Here is a 16,523-nt window from a genome sequence, read left to right on the forward strand (position 1 = left end):
GTTGCCGCTAAATAAAGCAGCGATGGCTCTTGTGGTTTAGGAGTGGCCAAGGTGGGAACATAGGAAAGATAAGTTTTTAAGTCCTGCAGTGCTACTTCCCCCTCCCGGGTCCACTTTATGGGCCATGCCTTCTTCAAAATTTTGAAGAAGGGTAGGGCACGCTCGGCAGACTTGGAAATGAACTTGCTCAGCACGGCAACACATCTAGTTAAACGCCTCACATCCTTGACTATCTTGGTTGCTTGAATCTGTTCGATCACTCTGTTCTTGTCAGGGTTGGCCTCTATCCCCTTGTGGGACAAAAGAAGCCAAGTAGCTTGCCGGAGGGAATGCCAAACACACACTTCTCAGGATTCAATTTCAAGTTGATCTTGCACGGGTTTGCAAAGGTCTCTTCCAAGTCCTGAATGAGCATTGATCTGTCCTTGGTTTTGACCACTGTGTCATCCATGTAAGCTTCAATATTCCTGTGCAGCTGAGACTCAAACCCAATCTATATTACACTTGCAAAGGTAGACCCAGATCTCTTTAACCCGAAGGGTATCCGTACAAAGGAGTAAGTGCCACACGGGGTTATGAACGTCGTCTTCTCCTCATCTTCCCGCGACATGAAAATCTGATGGTATCCGGAGTATGCATCCAAGAAGGAAAGTAGACCGCACCCGGAGGTGGAATCCACAATCTGGTCGATGCGCGGCAAGGGGGGCGGGTCCTTTGGGCATGCCTTGTTCAGATCTATGAAGTCTATGCAAAGCCTCCATTTCCTATTCACCTTGCGCACCACCACCGGGTTTGCCAACCATGTTGGATGCAACACTCCTTTGAATAAACATGTTGCTTCAAGTTTCTTAATTTTCTCGGCAATGAAATGCTGCCGCTCCAAAGCATGTTTCCTGACCTTCTGCTTGGCAAGCCGAGCATGAGGGCAGACAATAAGGTGGTGCTCGATTACCTCCCTGGGAACACCGGGGATGTCAGATGGTTTTCAGGAAAACACATCGACATTCGCCCGCGGGAAGGTAGCAAGCGTGCTTTCCTATTTGTCATCAAGGGTGGAGATGATGGTGAACGTACCATCAGCAACAACCAGCCCTGTCGGGACCTTCTTTACAGCATGTGAGGCAACTTTGGATTTCTTGCTAGTAGAACTCTCTGGCAAGTCATCGACGGGTGCAGCGCACTCCGAAGAGGCGCGCTTCCCGTATCCGTTGTTGGTATCCCTGCTAGCCTTCTTCCCTTTCTTGTTTTCCTTGGCAGGACTTGCAGCTTCTGCGGCCTCGGCAGCGACCGCATCCCGATACATCTTATCCACACATATAATTGTGTCCTTCTTGTCCGGCGGGATGGAGTTGAAGGAAATATTCCCTAGAGGCAATAATAAAGTTGTTATTTTATATTTCCTTATTCATGATAAAGGTTTATTATTCATGCTAGAATTGTATTGATTGGAAACCTAAATACATGTGTGAATACATAAACAAACACCGTGTCCCTAGTGAGCCTCTACTTGACTAGCTCATTGATCAAAGATGGTTAAGGTTTCCTAACCATGGACATGGGTTGTCATTTGATAACGGGATCACATCATTAGGAGAATGATGTGATGGACAAGACCCATCTATTAGCTTAGCATTATGATCGTTCAGTTTTATTGCTACTGCTTTCTTCATCCGGAAAGGAAACATAGTAACGGCACGATCCTCGTCGAACTCCCACTTGAGTTCAGTGGCATCACCTGCATCAGTCTCGTCGGTACCTGCTTCTATGTGTGTAGTATCTGGTGAGCCACGAGGACTTAGCAATCTCAAAACCCACGATAGCAAGACTATTTAAGCTCATAGGAAAAGTATGGGTTTATGTGGAGTTGCCGCAAGCACTAAGCATTGTATGGTGGCTAGCTTACGAATACAAGAATAAGATGAGAAACTATGCAACGGTTACAAACTAGTAATGATCAAGAAGTGATCCTGAGCTACTTACGTTCCAACATGACCCCACTGTGTTCTCTTCCCGAACCTCATTGAAAAGAGACCATCACAGTTACACACGTGGTTGGTGTATTTTAGTTTAGTCTGGTTTCAAGTTCACTACAACCGGAAATTAAAAACTCCCATCTGCCACATAACCGCGGGCACGACTCTCAAAAGTTTAAACCCTATAGGGGTGTCCCAACTTAGCCCATGACAAGCTCACGATCCGCGGAGACAATCCTCCATCGCGGGACCCACCGATCAGACTCGGAATCCCGGTGCACAAGACATTTCGACAATGGTAAAACAAAACCAACAAGACCTCCCGACGTGCCGACACCCTGATAGTAGCCGCGCGTATCTCATCTCAGAACACGACAGATAAGCTAAGCGTATAGGTACCAAAATACCCCAAGTTGCCAAGGGGCGGTCCCGCACGGTGCTCTAGTTTGGACCAACACTCATGAGGGGCACTGGCCCGGGTTGTTGATTAAGAATCCTCAGGTTAATTAGTCCCTACACAAATTTTAGTTGTTATTAGGAAAATGGTAAAACCAATGTTGGGCCTTGCTGGAAGATTTTTATTCAAAGCGAACTGTCAAGAGGGGCCCATAAACCCTCATCGTGTTAGGGATGCGAAATTCAAGGAACATAACACCGGTATGACGGAAACTAGGGCGGCAAGAGTGGAACAAAACACTGAGAAAAAGGCCAAGACTTCCACCCTTTACCAAGTATATAGATGCATTAATTAAATAAGAGATATCGTGATATCCCAACATATCCATGTACCAACATGGGACAACCTGCACTGCACCTGCAACTAGCAACGCTATAAGAGGGGCTGAGCAAAAGCGGTAACATAGCCAAACAACAGTTTGCTAGGAAGGTGGGTTAGAGGCTTGGCATGGCAATATGGGAGGCTTGATAAACAAGTGGTAGGTAGCACGACATAGCGATAAAACAAACAACTAGCAAGCAAAGATAGAAGTGATATCAAGGGTAATGATCATCTTGCATGTAATGTTTTCAGAGGTATCAAATCCTTGCTCCTTGTGAACGTACTCGACAGGGTCCTTGAACGCGAACTCGTCTCCCAGCTCTACCCAAAGCAAGAACACAAGCAAGGGAACAACAATCAATCACGGTGCAATTGGCAAGCAACATGATGCAAGACATGGCATGGGATGCAATATATGATGTGCAATGCATATGGGTACTCCAAAAGGGGAAATATGATCCTGGCATTAACTTGGCAAACCAAGCATGCCACTGGATAGATTGGGAGATTTCGGTTGAAATCGATATGAAGATCACCAACGGATGCACGGTTTGCAAATGACGAGCAAAACAAGAACAATGCAAAAATGCGCTTAACAGCAACATAGCACTTAAGATGCATCATGAAAATATGCTACAACACTCCAACATGAAAACAAAAGACATGGCAGTGAAGTACATATTAAGCACTTCAAAACATTAACACTGAGCTACTGATAGAACTCCCTAAAATATGTTTAAAACAACATGGCAAAAATGCAAATGATATCAGGTTAACAGACTTAGCAGAAATTCACTAAGCAAAACAGAAACAGCATCAGGTTGCAATGTCTATGCCTACTAAAATATATGCTATAGGAACATATTGTAGTACACAAGATCATGGCATGATAGTAATAAATGCACTTAATAAAACTCCCTTACTGAACTTGCTCCAAAGATCTACAAAAAAGATGATAGCACCAATGCAAACATGGCAAGTGATATGACTGATTTCAGACTTGGTGGAATTACATGGCATGGCAGAAACAGATTCATGTAGGCATGTTTACAAGCATGTAGCGCTCATCATAGTGCACTATATGGCACGAAATAAAATCTAGCATGAAGTAGACATGAAAATGAAGCTATCCATGTGCAAAACAACCACATAGCATATTTGAATTTATTCACACAAAAATGACAAAACAACAACCTGATGTAAAATGACATGTTCAGGGACATGCTCAAAAATGCAAAAACTAAAGCAACCACTGGATTGGTGGGATTTTTCTACCCCAAAAACATATATAATATGTCTAGGTTACTATAGAAAAATCATCACAAATATGCAAAACATAACCTGCCTAAAATGGAATATGACAAAAATGGCATTTTCCCATTTTGGAAACGTCCAGAAGTGGACTTGCCCGATCTGGAAAGATTCCCTTTCCAGAAATGGAATATTCACAGAAAAGGAATTAATAAAAGAAAAGGAGGGGTTAGGTGTACGACAGGTGGGGTCCTAGCCGTGGGTGTGGCTGACCGGTGGGTCCCGCAGGGCCCACATGGCGGAGGATCACTGCGGCCTCCAAACAGAGGAAGCAGGGGAGCGGTTCAGCGACGGGCAGCGCACGGCGAGGTCTCGCCGGAGTAGCTCCGGTGGCCTAGCGGAGCGGCGGAAGGGCGCTTCGGGGTCGCGAGAGGATCCCGTGCCCCGGGGTGCCACTAGCCGCACCACACAACTATGGAGTCGACGCCAGCGACGAGCTACAGAGCAGCAACGACGTGGACGAACGCAGCGAGGCGGAGGACTACGCGAGCAGCTGAACACGTAGGTCTTGTCTACGTGACAAGGCGAACACAACGGACACGCGAAGAGGGCCTACGAAGGTCGGATCACTCATTGGCGGCGCGATCGGGCGAACGGCGCGGATGCGGCTAGATCATCAATAGAGGGGGAGAAGGGCACGGGGCTGCTCAAAAGATTACCATGAGCATGTGGGTGCGCTCAGCTTGACGAGAGGTGGTCGGAGACGTGCACGGCAGCGATCGAACACCTACGGGCACCGCAGGGAAGAAGAGGAAGAAGATCATGGCATCTTGGCGTCCCGCGGCGTAGTAGTGGTCGTCGGGGACATAGACGACGTCAGGGAAGAAGATGGACACGGTCCTGGAGGCCGGAGTCGACGGAGGGCGCGCCGGCGACGAGGCCGTGCACTCTGCCGCGCTCGGGACGGGGTGCAAGTGGTAGATCTGGTGGCCGAAGCGCACCTGGCGGGGGGGGGGGAGGAAGAGGGGAACTGATGCGGAGCATCCCAAGATCATCCCCATGGACGCACCCACACCTCCAACGGCACCACTTGGACCAATGACACGAGCCCGAGCCAAAGCTATCGAAGATAAGGTGAACTCACTCCTCTCTGAACTTCCACTTTCTATGCATGAGACATGGCTACTACCTAAGTCCGAGGTGTTGTGCATGATTAGGTACCAAGAGGGTCCTCCCGAAGATGCGCATGAAGATGTACAAGTCCCCAAGTCCACAGATGAGGAGAACCAACGGAAGGAGCCAAGAGCATCTCCCAGGCCCTGGACATCCAGCCAAGGCCCCGGATATCCGGCCCCTGGAGCGCCTTCCTCTACAACAACCCAGTCGCAGAAGGCTACGGGCCCCGGACATCCGGCCCCGGCAGCCCGGACATCCGGCCCCTCCCGAGCTCCCGGACATCCGGCCACCGGCCCGGAAATCCGGCCCCTCCGAACCCGAGAGCAACAAATGCCACCGCTCTAGCCTGGACATCCGGCCCCCCAGCCTGGACATCCGGCGTCGCCTGAATGCCCGGACATCCGGCCCGACGCCTGGACGTCCGACCTCCCTGTCTGTGCACAGTAAAGGGCCGAGGCCCGTGTATCCCTTCTCCCCCCTAGACTACATGTACTCTATCCCGTACAACTTTCTAGGGTTAGCAAATGTTTAGCTCATATTTGTGAGAGAGCTTTGCTCATCCACTTGGTTACCTTCTCCTCGGAGATTTGAGCCTCCACCGGAGAAGATCCCCCAAGCGGATTCAAGACCCCTCTTTAGGGAAGAACATCAAGACCTCCTCACGGAGAACCGGTTACCCTTTTGTATCGTCCCTAGTTGTCCGTGGACCATGTATCGTTCTATGTATCCAAGGATCTAGCACATGTGTGACTTGTTCTTGTTAGTTTGAGTGTTCCTCTTGTGTTTCCCCTTGTGATTTCCCTCGTTTTCCCTCGTTTCCCTCTTTGTGTTCCTTGTGTTCTTCGCGGGATCCGCTCCTTTCGTGAAAGATCGGGCGATTAGGGTTCTACCCTACATCATCTTGGTATCTAGAGCCACGTTGATCACGATTTCGGAGCCTCCCCGTTGTGTTTCTAGCCTTGTTTTGTTGTTTTTCGTCCTAATTCGAAAATTCCCCACCAAAAATAGCCCATTTTTTTGTGATTTGTTGGTGTGTTGAGATTTTGTTGGTTTGGATACGTGGATTTGCTTTGTTTTGAGTGGATCTAGCTTCCCATCCTTTTCCCCCCAATTTCCATCCACAAATTCCTCCGAATTTTGCCCGGATTTAACCTCCCCACGCGGTGTTCATCCCATTCGTCCCCGGATCCAGAGCCCGGACATCTGGCCCGTAGAGCCCGGACATCCGGCCCCACCCGGACATCCGGCCCCTGGCAGCAACATCTCCATCCACCGCCCCGTTTTCCGCCCAATTTCCACTAAATTTTGTTGCGGTGCCCACCATATACCATATATACTTCCGCATACCTCCACCACTTCCGCATAACCCAACCATTTTTGGATCGTTTCGCTCTCCGACACAATTGCTACTTCGAGGTTTGGAATTTGAGTTGCGGTACTGTATCCTTTTGTGTTTCATCTATCTAGGTACGGTTAGACATCGACATCACTGCCGCTCATCTTCGCCACGGACGCATCATCAACAACGACCACCTCGACTACGACTTGGTATTCGAGCCACCATTTTGACACCATACCGGAAGCAAGACCAGTAACCTCATCTTGGTATTGGACGTATCATTCTTTCCATTACATTGATAGCCATCATAGCCTTACTCCTTTGCGTTGCTTACCCATCGAGACTAGCCATTGAGTATTGCCGGCAACGGGACTTCTGCACATTAGTGATCATACTTCCCATAGCATACATACATCATTGTTGCATATATTGGTATCATCTCTTGTGTCACAAAGTTGTCATCACATACTCATTTGCTATCTTGGTTCGTCAAGCATTACATGAGAAAAGAGCTCAAACATCAAAGAGCTAAACAAGCTTTTAAGCAAAGAGCTTTTAAGCAAGAACCATAGCATCTTACAACATTAAGATTTTCATACTCGATCATCTTGGATCATATCATAGCAACACCTTGCATAGAACATATTTGGGATAGAAGTCGTTGCATTTTTGCTAAGTAGGTTGTGCACAAGTTCTTGTATCCGCCTATTGTGCAATCGTGCTAGCGTCTCTCTAGTGTTGTGGAACAAGAGCATTATTATGGATTCCACATTTTGGCTCACCCTTGGTTGCACAACCCCACTTATCTTTTTGCGCGTGTGTTTCCGTGTACCTTATATGCTTGGTCTACTTGTTACATTGCATCTTGCGAATCTTTTCCAACATTATTGAAGCTCACTTACAATTGCATCAAATTTTGTGCCACCATCCTAACCAAGCTCCACCAAAAGATTTTACTTGTGTAGGTGTGAGAAACCGACAAGAACTCATACCAATTGTGCTATTTCCTTGTCCTACATTGGAGTGATCCTCGATCCACTTTCAACTTCGGTCAAGGTACATTTGGTACTCGTTCTTCTCTTTCTACCACTCACATTTGTCTTGGAATGATGGATATGCCAAGTACTTCTACCAACCCACTCTTCATGGAGGAAGACGACGACATGAACTCCTTCGTCACCAAGAGTCATGATACGTCTCCAATGTATCTATAATTTTTGATTGCTCCATGCTATATTATCACTGTTTTGGACTATATTGGGCTTTATTTTCCACTTTTATATTATTTTTGGGACTAACCTATTAATCGGAGGCCCAGCCCAGAATTGTTGTTTTTTTGCCTATTTCAGTGTTTCGGAGAAACAGAATATCAAACGGAGTCCAAACGGAATAAAATCTTCGGGGACGTGATTTTCTCACCGAATGTGATCCAGGAGACTTGGACTCTACGCCAGGGAGTCAAAGAGGAGGTCACGAGGGTGGGGGCGCCCCCCCTAGGGCGCGCCCCCTGCCTCCTGGGCCCCTTGGTGCTCCACCGACGTACTTCTTCCTCCTATATATACACACGTACCCCCAAACGACCAGAACAGGAGCCAAAAACCTAATTCCACCACCACAACTTTCTGTATCCATGACATCCCATCTTGGGGCCTGTTCCGGAGCTCCGCCGGAAGAGGGCCGTCATCACGGAGGGCTTCTACATCATCCTAGTCCCTCCGATGAAGTGTGAGTAGTTTACCTCAGACCTTCGGGTCCATAGTTAGTAGCTACATGGCTTCTTCTCTCTCTTTGAATCTCAATACAAAGTTCTCCTCCTCTCTTGTGGAGATCTATTCGATGTAATCTTCTTTTTGCGGTGTGTTTGTTGAGACCGATGAACTGTGGGTTTATGATCAAGTCTATCTATGAATAATATTTGAATCGTCTCTGAATTCTTTTATGTATGATTGGTTATCTTTTCAAGTCTCTTCGAATTATCCATTTGGTTTGGCCAACTAGATTGGTAGTTCTTGCCATGGGAGAAGTGCTTAGCTTTGGGTTCGATCTTGCGGTGTCCTTACCCAGTGACAGAAGGGGTAGCAAGGCACGTATTGTATCATTGCCATCGAGGATAACAAGATGGGGTTTATTTCATATTGCATGAATTTATCTCTCTACATCATGTCATCTTGCTTAAGGCGTTACTCTGTTTTTAACTTAATACTCTAGATGCATGTTGGATAGCGGTCGATGAGTGGAGTAATAGTAGTAGATGCAGAATCGTTTCGGTCTACTTGTCACGGACGTGATGCCTATATACATGATCATGCCTAGATATTCTCATACCTATGCTCAATTCTGTCAATTGCTCAACAGTAATTTGTTCACCCACCGTAGAATACTTATCCTCTTGAGAGAAGCCACTAGTGAAACCTATGGCCCCGGGGTCTATTCTCATCATATCAATATCCATCACTTTAATCTTGCTTTGCTTTTTACTTTTCCTTTACTTTTTACTTTGCATCTTTATATCAAAGATACCAAAAAAATATTATATCTATCAGATCTTACTCTCGTAAGTGACCGTGAAGGGCTTGACAACCCCTAATCGCGTTGGTTGCGAGTAGCTATCGTTTTGTGAATGTACGAGGGACTTGAGCGTGGCCTCCTACTGGATTGATACCTTGGTTCTCAAAAACTGAGGGAAATACTTACGCTACTCTGCTGCATCATCCCTTCCTCTTTGGGGAAAACCAACGCAAGCTCAAGACGTAGCAAGAAGGATTTCTAGCACCGTTGTCGGGGATTCTACGTAAAAAGTCAACATACCAAGTACCCATCGCAATCCCTATCTCTCGCATTACATTATTTGCCATTTGCCTCTCGTTTTCCTCTCCCCCACTTCACCCTTGGCGTTTTATTCGCCCTTTCTCTCTATCCTCCCTCTCTATTTGCCTCTTTTGCCTGTTTGCTTTTGTTTGCTTGTGTGTTAGATTGCTTGTTTGTCGCGATGGCTCAAGATAATACTAAATTGTGTGACTTCACCAATACCAATAATAATGATTTCCTTAGCACTCCGATTTCTCCTCTTACCGATGCTGAATCTTGTGAAATTAATACTGCTTTGTTGAATCTTGTTATGAAAGATCAATTCGCCGGCCTTCCTAGTGAAGATGCCGCTACTCATCTGAATAGCTTCGTTGATTTATGTGATATGCAAAAGAAAAAAGATGTCGATAATGATGTCGTTAAATTGAAGCTATTTCCTTTTTCGCTTAGAGATCGTGCTAAAGCTTGGTTTTCGTCTTTGCCTAAGAATAGTATTGATTCATGGAACAAGTGCAAAGATGCTTTTATCTCTAAGTATTTTCCTCCCGCTAAGATCATCTCTCTTAGAAACGATATTATGAACTTTAAACAACTTGATCATGAACATGTTGCACAAGCTTGGGAGAGAATGAAATTAATGATACGTAATTGCCCTACTCATGGTTTGAATTTGTGGATGATTATACAAAAATTTTATGCCGGATTGAATTTTGCTTCTAGAAATCTTTTAGATTCGGCCGCGGGAGGCACTTTTATGGAAATCACTTTAGGAGATGCTACTAAACTCCTAGATAATATTATGGTTAATTATTCTCAATGGCATACTGAAAGATCTTCTAATAAAAAAGTGCATGCGATAGAAGAAATCAATGTGTTGAGTGGAAAGATGGATGAACTTATGAAATTATTTGCTACTAAGAGTGTTTCTTCTGATCCTAATGATATGCCTTTGTCTACTTTGATTGAGAATAACAATGAATCTATGGATGTGAATTTTGTTGGTAGGAATAATTTTGGTAACAACGCTTATAGAGGGAATTTTAATCCTAGGCCATATCCTAGTAATCCTTCTAATAATTATGGGAATTCCTACAATAATTCTTATGGAAATTATAATAAGATGCCCTCTGAATTTGAGAATAGTGTTAAAGAGTTTATGAATTCACAAAAGAATTTTAATGCTTTGCTTGAGGAGAAATTGCTTAAAGTTGATGATTTGGCTAGAAACGTTGATAGAATTTCTCTTGAGGTTGATTCTTTAAAGCTTAGATCTATTCCTCCTAAGCATGATATCAATGAGTCTCTCAAAGCCATGAGAATTTCCATTGATGAGTGCAAGGAAAGAACCGCTAGGATGTGTGCTTCCAAAGATGCCTTTATTAAAGCGTGTTCCTCCGGTTCCTATGAAAATCAAGATGAAGATATAAAAGTTATTGATGTGTCCCCTATTAAATCTTTGTTTTGCAATATGAATCTTGATGAAACTGAATATGATCTTCCTTTACCTAGAAGGCGTTCTAAAAATTCGGAGTATTTAGATCTTAATGATGAAATTGATGAAAGTGGGATTGAAAGAAATAAAAATCTAGATGTTGCTAAACCCACTATATTGGATTTCAAGGAATTTAATTATGAAAGTTGCTCTTTAATTGATTGTATTTCCTTTTTGCAATCCGTGCTAAATTCTCCACATGCTTATAGTCAAAATAAAGCCTTCACCGAACATATTGTTGATGCCTTGATGCAATCTTATGAAGAAAAACTTGAGTTGAAAGTTTCTATCCCTAGAAAACTCTATGATGAGTGGGAACCAACTATTAAAATTAAAATTAAAGATCATGAGTTTTATGCTTTGTGTGATTTGGGTGCTAGTGTCTCTACTATTCCCAAGACTTCGTGTGATTTGCTAGATTTCCGTAATTTTGATGATTGCTCTCTAAACTTGCATCTTGCGGATTCCACAATTAAGAAACCTATGGGAAGAATTAATGATGTTCTTATTGTTGCAAATAGGAATTATGTGCCCGTAGATTTCATTGTTCTTGATATAGATTGCAATCCTTCTTGCCCTATTATTCTTGGTAGACCTTTCCTTAGAACGGTTGGTGCGATTATTGATATGAAGGAAGGGAATATTAGATTTCAATTTCCATTAAAAAAGGGCATGGAACACTTTCCTAGAAACAAAATAAAATTGCCATATGAAACTATCATGATAGCCACTTATGGATTGCCTACCAAAGATGGCAATACCTAGATCTATCCTCGCTTTTATGCCTAGCTAGGGGCGTTAAACGATAGCGCTTGTTGGGAGGCAACCCAATTTTATTTTTATTCCTTGCTTTTTGATCCTGCTTAGTAATAAATAAATTATTTAGCCTCTGTTTTGGTTGTGTTTTTTGTGTTTAATTAGTGTTTGTGCCAAGTAGAACCGTTGGGAAGACTTGGGGAAAGTCTTGTTGAACTTGATGTAAAAAACAGAAACTTTAGCCCTCACGAGAACTGCTGTCATTTTTATTTGGAGAGTGCTATTTAGTTAATTATTTTTGCAGATGATTAATAGAGAAATTCCTCACTTCCAGAAAGTTATTTTAGGATTTTGGGGTTCCAGATCTTGCGCTAGCTACAGATTACTACAGACTGTTCAATTTTTGACAGATTCTGTTTTTCGTGTGTTGTTTGCTTATTTTGATGAATCTATGGCTAGTAAAATAGTTTATAATCCATAGAGAAGTTGGAATACAGTAGGTTTAACACCAATATAAATAAAGAATGAGTTCATTACAGTACCTTGAAGTGGTCTTTTGTTTTCTTTCGATAACAGAGCTCACGAGTTTTCTTCTTTGAGTTTTGTGTTGTGAAGTTTTCAAGTTTTGGGTGAATTCTTGTGATGGATTATGGAACAAGGAGTGGCAAGAGCCTAAACTTGGGGATGCCCATGGCACCCCCAAGATAATCCAAGGACACCAAAAAGTCAAAGCTTGGGGATGCCCCGGAAGGCATCCCCTCTTTCGTCCACTTCCATCGGTAATTTACTTGGAGCTATATTTTTATTCACCAACATGATATGTGTTTTGCTTGGAGCGTCTTGTATTATTTGTGTCTTTGTGTCTTAGTATGCCACAATCATCCTTGCTGTACACACCTTTTGAGAGAGCCATACATGAATTAAAATTTGATAGAATACTCTATGTGCTTCACTTATATCTTTTGAGCTAAGTAGTTTTGCTCTATGTGCTTCACTTATATCTTTTGAGCGTTATAATTTTGCTCTATGTGCTTCACTTAGATCTTTTAGAGCACGGTGGTGGATTTGTTTTAAAGAAACTATTGATCTCTCATGATTCACTTAAATTATTTTAAGAGTCTCTTAATAGCATGGTAATTTGCTTAATAATAATATGCTTGGTATTCAAGATTTGTGAAACTTTCTTTTGAGTGTGTTGAATACTAAGAAAAGATTGAAGCATGATAATTATTTTGGGATATGGAGGTGATAATATTAAAGTCATGCTAGTTGAGTAGCTGTGAATTTAAAGAATACTTGTGTTAAAGTTTGTGATTCCCGTAGCATGCACGTATGGTGAACCGTTATGTGATGAAGTCGGAGCATGATTTATTTATTGATTGTCTTCCTTATGAGTGGCGGTCGGGGACGAGAGATGGTCTTTTCCTACCAATCTATCCCCCTAGGAGCATGCGTGTAATACTTTGCTTTGATAACTTCTAGATTTTTGCAATAAGTATATGAGTTCTTTATGACTAATATTGAGTCCATGGATTATACGCACTCTCACCCTTCCATCTTTGTTAGCATCTCTAATACCGCGCACCTTTCGCCGGTATCATACACCTACCATATACCTTCCTCAAAACAGCCACCATACCTACCTATTATGGCATTTCCATAGCCATTCCGAGATATATTGCCATGCAACTTTCCACCATCTAGTTCTTCATGACATATTCATCATTGTCATATTGCTTAGCATGATCATGTAGTTGACATAGTATTTGTGGCAAAGCCACCGTTCATAATTCTTTCATACTTGTCACTCTTGATTCATTGCATATCCCGGTACACCGCCGGAGGCATTCATATAGAGTCATACTTTGTTTTAGAATCGAGCTGTAATCATTGAGTTGTAAATAAATAGAAGTGTGATGATCATCATTAATAGAGCATTGTCCCAAATAAATAAAAAAGAGCAAGGCCAAATAAAAAAAAGAAAGGCCAAATAAAAAAAGAGAAAGGCCAAATAAAAAAAGAAGGCCCAAAAAAAGAAAATAAATAAAAAGGGATAATGCTACTATCTTTTTTCCACACTTGTGCTTCAAAGTAGCACCATGATATAGCGAGTCTCATATATTGTGCTTCAAAGTAGCACCATGTTCTTCATATAAAGAGTCTCATATGTTGTCACTTTCATATACTAGTGGGAATTTTACATTATAGAACTTGGCTTGTATATTCCAATGATGGGCTTCCTCAAATTGCCCTAGGTCTTCGTGAGCAAGCAAGTTGGATGCACACCCACTTAGTTTCTTTTTGAGCTTTCATACATTTATAGCTCTAGTGCATCCATTGCATGGCAATCCCTACTCACTCACATTGATATCTATTGATGGGCATCTCCATAGCCCGTTGATACGCCTAGTTGATTTCAGACTATCTTCTCCTTTTTGTCTTCTCCACAACCACTATTCTATTCCACCTATAGTGCTATATCCATGGCTCACGCTCATGTATTGCGTGAAGATTGAAAAAGTTTTGAAAAAGTTAGAGTAAGAAACAATTGCTTGGCTTGTCATCGGGGTTGCGCATGATTTAAATACTTTGAGTGGTGAAGATGGAGCATAGCCAGACTATATGATTTTGTAGGGATAACTTTCTTTGGCCATGTTATTTTGAGAAGACATAATTGCTTTGTTAGTATGCTTGAAGTATTATTATTTTTATATCAATATAAACTTTTGTCTTGAATCTTTCTAATCTGAGTATTCATACCATAATTAAGAAGATTTGCATTGAAATTATGCCAAGTAGCACTCCGCATCAAAAATTCTCTTTTTATCATTTACCTACTCAAGGACGAGCAGGAATTAAGCTTGGGGATGCCTGATACGTCTCCAACGTATCTATAATTTTTGATTGCTCCATGCTATATTATCTACTGTTTTGGACTATATTGGGCTTTATTTTCCACTTTTATATTATTTTTGGGACTAACCTATTAACCGGGGGCCCAGCCCAGAATTGATGTTTTTTGCCTATTTCAGTGTTTCGGAGAAACAGAATATCAAACGGAGTCCAAACGGAATAAAATCTTCGGGAACGTGATTTTCTCACCAAACGTGATCTAGGAGACTTGGACTCTACGCCAGGGAGTCAAAGAGGAGGTCATGAGGGTCCCCCACCTAGGGCGCGCCCCCTGCCTCGTGGGCCCCTCGGTGCCCCACTGATGTACTTCTTCCTCCTATATATACACACGTACCCCCAAATGATCAGAAGAGGAGCCAAAAACCTAATTTCACCACCGCAACTTTCTGTATCCATGAGATCCCATCTTGGGGCCTGTTCCGGAGCTCCGCCGGAAGAGGGCCGTCATCACGGAGGGCTTCTACATCATCCTAGCCCCTCCGATGAAGTGTGAGTAGTTTACCTCAGACCTTCAGGTCCATAGTTAGTAGCTAGATGGCTTCTTCTCTCTCTTTGAATCTCAATACAAAATTCTCCCCCTCTCTTGTGGAGATCTATTCGATGTAATCTTCTTTTTGCGGTGTGTTTGTTGAGACCGATGAATTATGGGTTTATGATCAAGTCTATCTATGAATAATATTTGAATCTTCTCTGAATTCTTTTATGTATGATTGGTTATCTTTGCAAGTCTCTTCGAATTATCTGTTTGGTTTGGCCAACTAGATTGGTAGTTCTTGCCATGGGAGAAGTGCTTAGCTTTGGGTTCGATCTTGCGGTGTCCTTACCCAGTGACAGAAGGGGCAGCAAGGCACGTATTGTATCGTTGCCATCGGGGATAACAAGATGGGGTTTATTTCATATTGCATGAATTTATCTCTCTACATCATGTAAGCTTGCTTAAGGCGTTACTCTGTTTTTAACTTAATACTCTAGATGCATGCTGGATAGCGGTCGATGAGTGGAGTAATAGTAGTAGATGCAGAATCATTTCGGTCTACTTGTCATAGACATGATGCCTATATACATGATCATGCATAGATATTCTCATAACTATGCTCAATTCTGTCAATTGCTCAACAGTAATTTGTTCACCCACCATAGAATACTTATGATCTTGAGAGAAGCCACTAGTGAAACCTATGGCCCCCGGGTCTATTCTCATCATATCAATCTCCATCACTTTAATCTTGCTTTGCTTTTTACTTTGCCTTTACTTTTTACTTTGCATCTTTATATCAAAAATACCAAAAAAATATTATATCTATCAGATCTCAGTCTCGTAATTCACCATGAAGGGCTTGACAACCCCTAATCGCGTTGGTTGCGAGTAGCTATCGTTTTGTGTAGGTACGAGGGACTTGAGTGTGGCCTCCTACTGGATTGATACCTTGGTTCTCAAAAACTGAGGGAAATACTTATGCTACTCTGCTGCATCATCCCTTCCTCTTTGGGGAAAACCAACGCAAGATCAAGACGTAGCAAGTCACCTCTTTAGTGCACAACGTGCTTTGCATCAAGAGCAACAAGCTATGAGTGAACGCATCAAAAACCTTGCCGCCGACTTGCGACTTTCCGAGCAATGTACAAGGGACTACTTCGACCACAAGCTCGACGATCACAAGGAAGAGAATGACGCAAGGATGGATGAAATTCGTGCTTTGTTGCTCAACTGCTCGTCTTCCACTTCAAGAAGGAGTCGTTCAAGCCACCACTCCGATTTCACCCTCTCCGGCTCAAGTACACCGACATCGAACACTCTTCGTCGAGCCGCGCGCACCGACCGTCAAGCAAGCCTCAATCCCCTACGAGACACCGACTCTCAAGAGTGCCGACAACGTCAAACTCAAGAGGCCTTTGCGCTAGCACGAGAACGGCAATGACAATGCCAACATGAAGAGGAAGAGCGAGCGCGTCTACACCAAAATGCTCAAGATGCCGAGGCACAACGTCAAGAACAACAACTCCGTGACGCTCAAGCACTTGTGGTGCAACAAGCTC

Source organism: Triticum aestivum, chromosome 4A, assembly GCF_018294505.1.
Source record: "Triticum aestivum cultivar Chinese Spring chromosome 4A, IWGSC CS RefSeq v2.1, whole genome shotgun sequence".
Lineage (NCBI taxonomy): Eukaryota > Viridiplantae > Streptophyta > Magnoliopsida > Poales > Poaceae > Triticum > Triticum aestivum.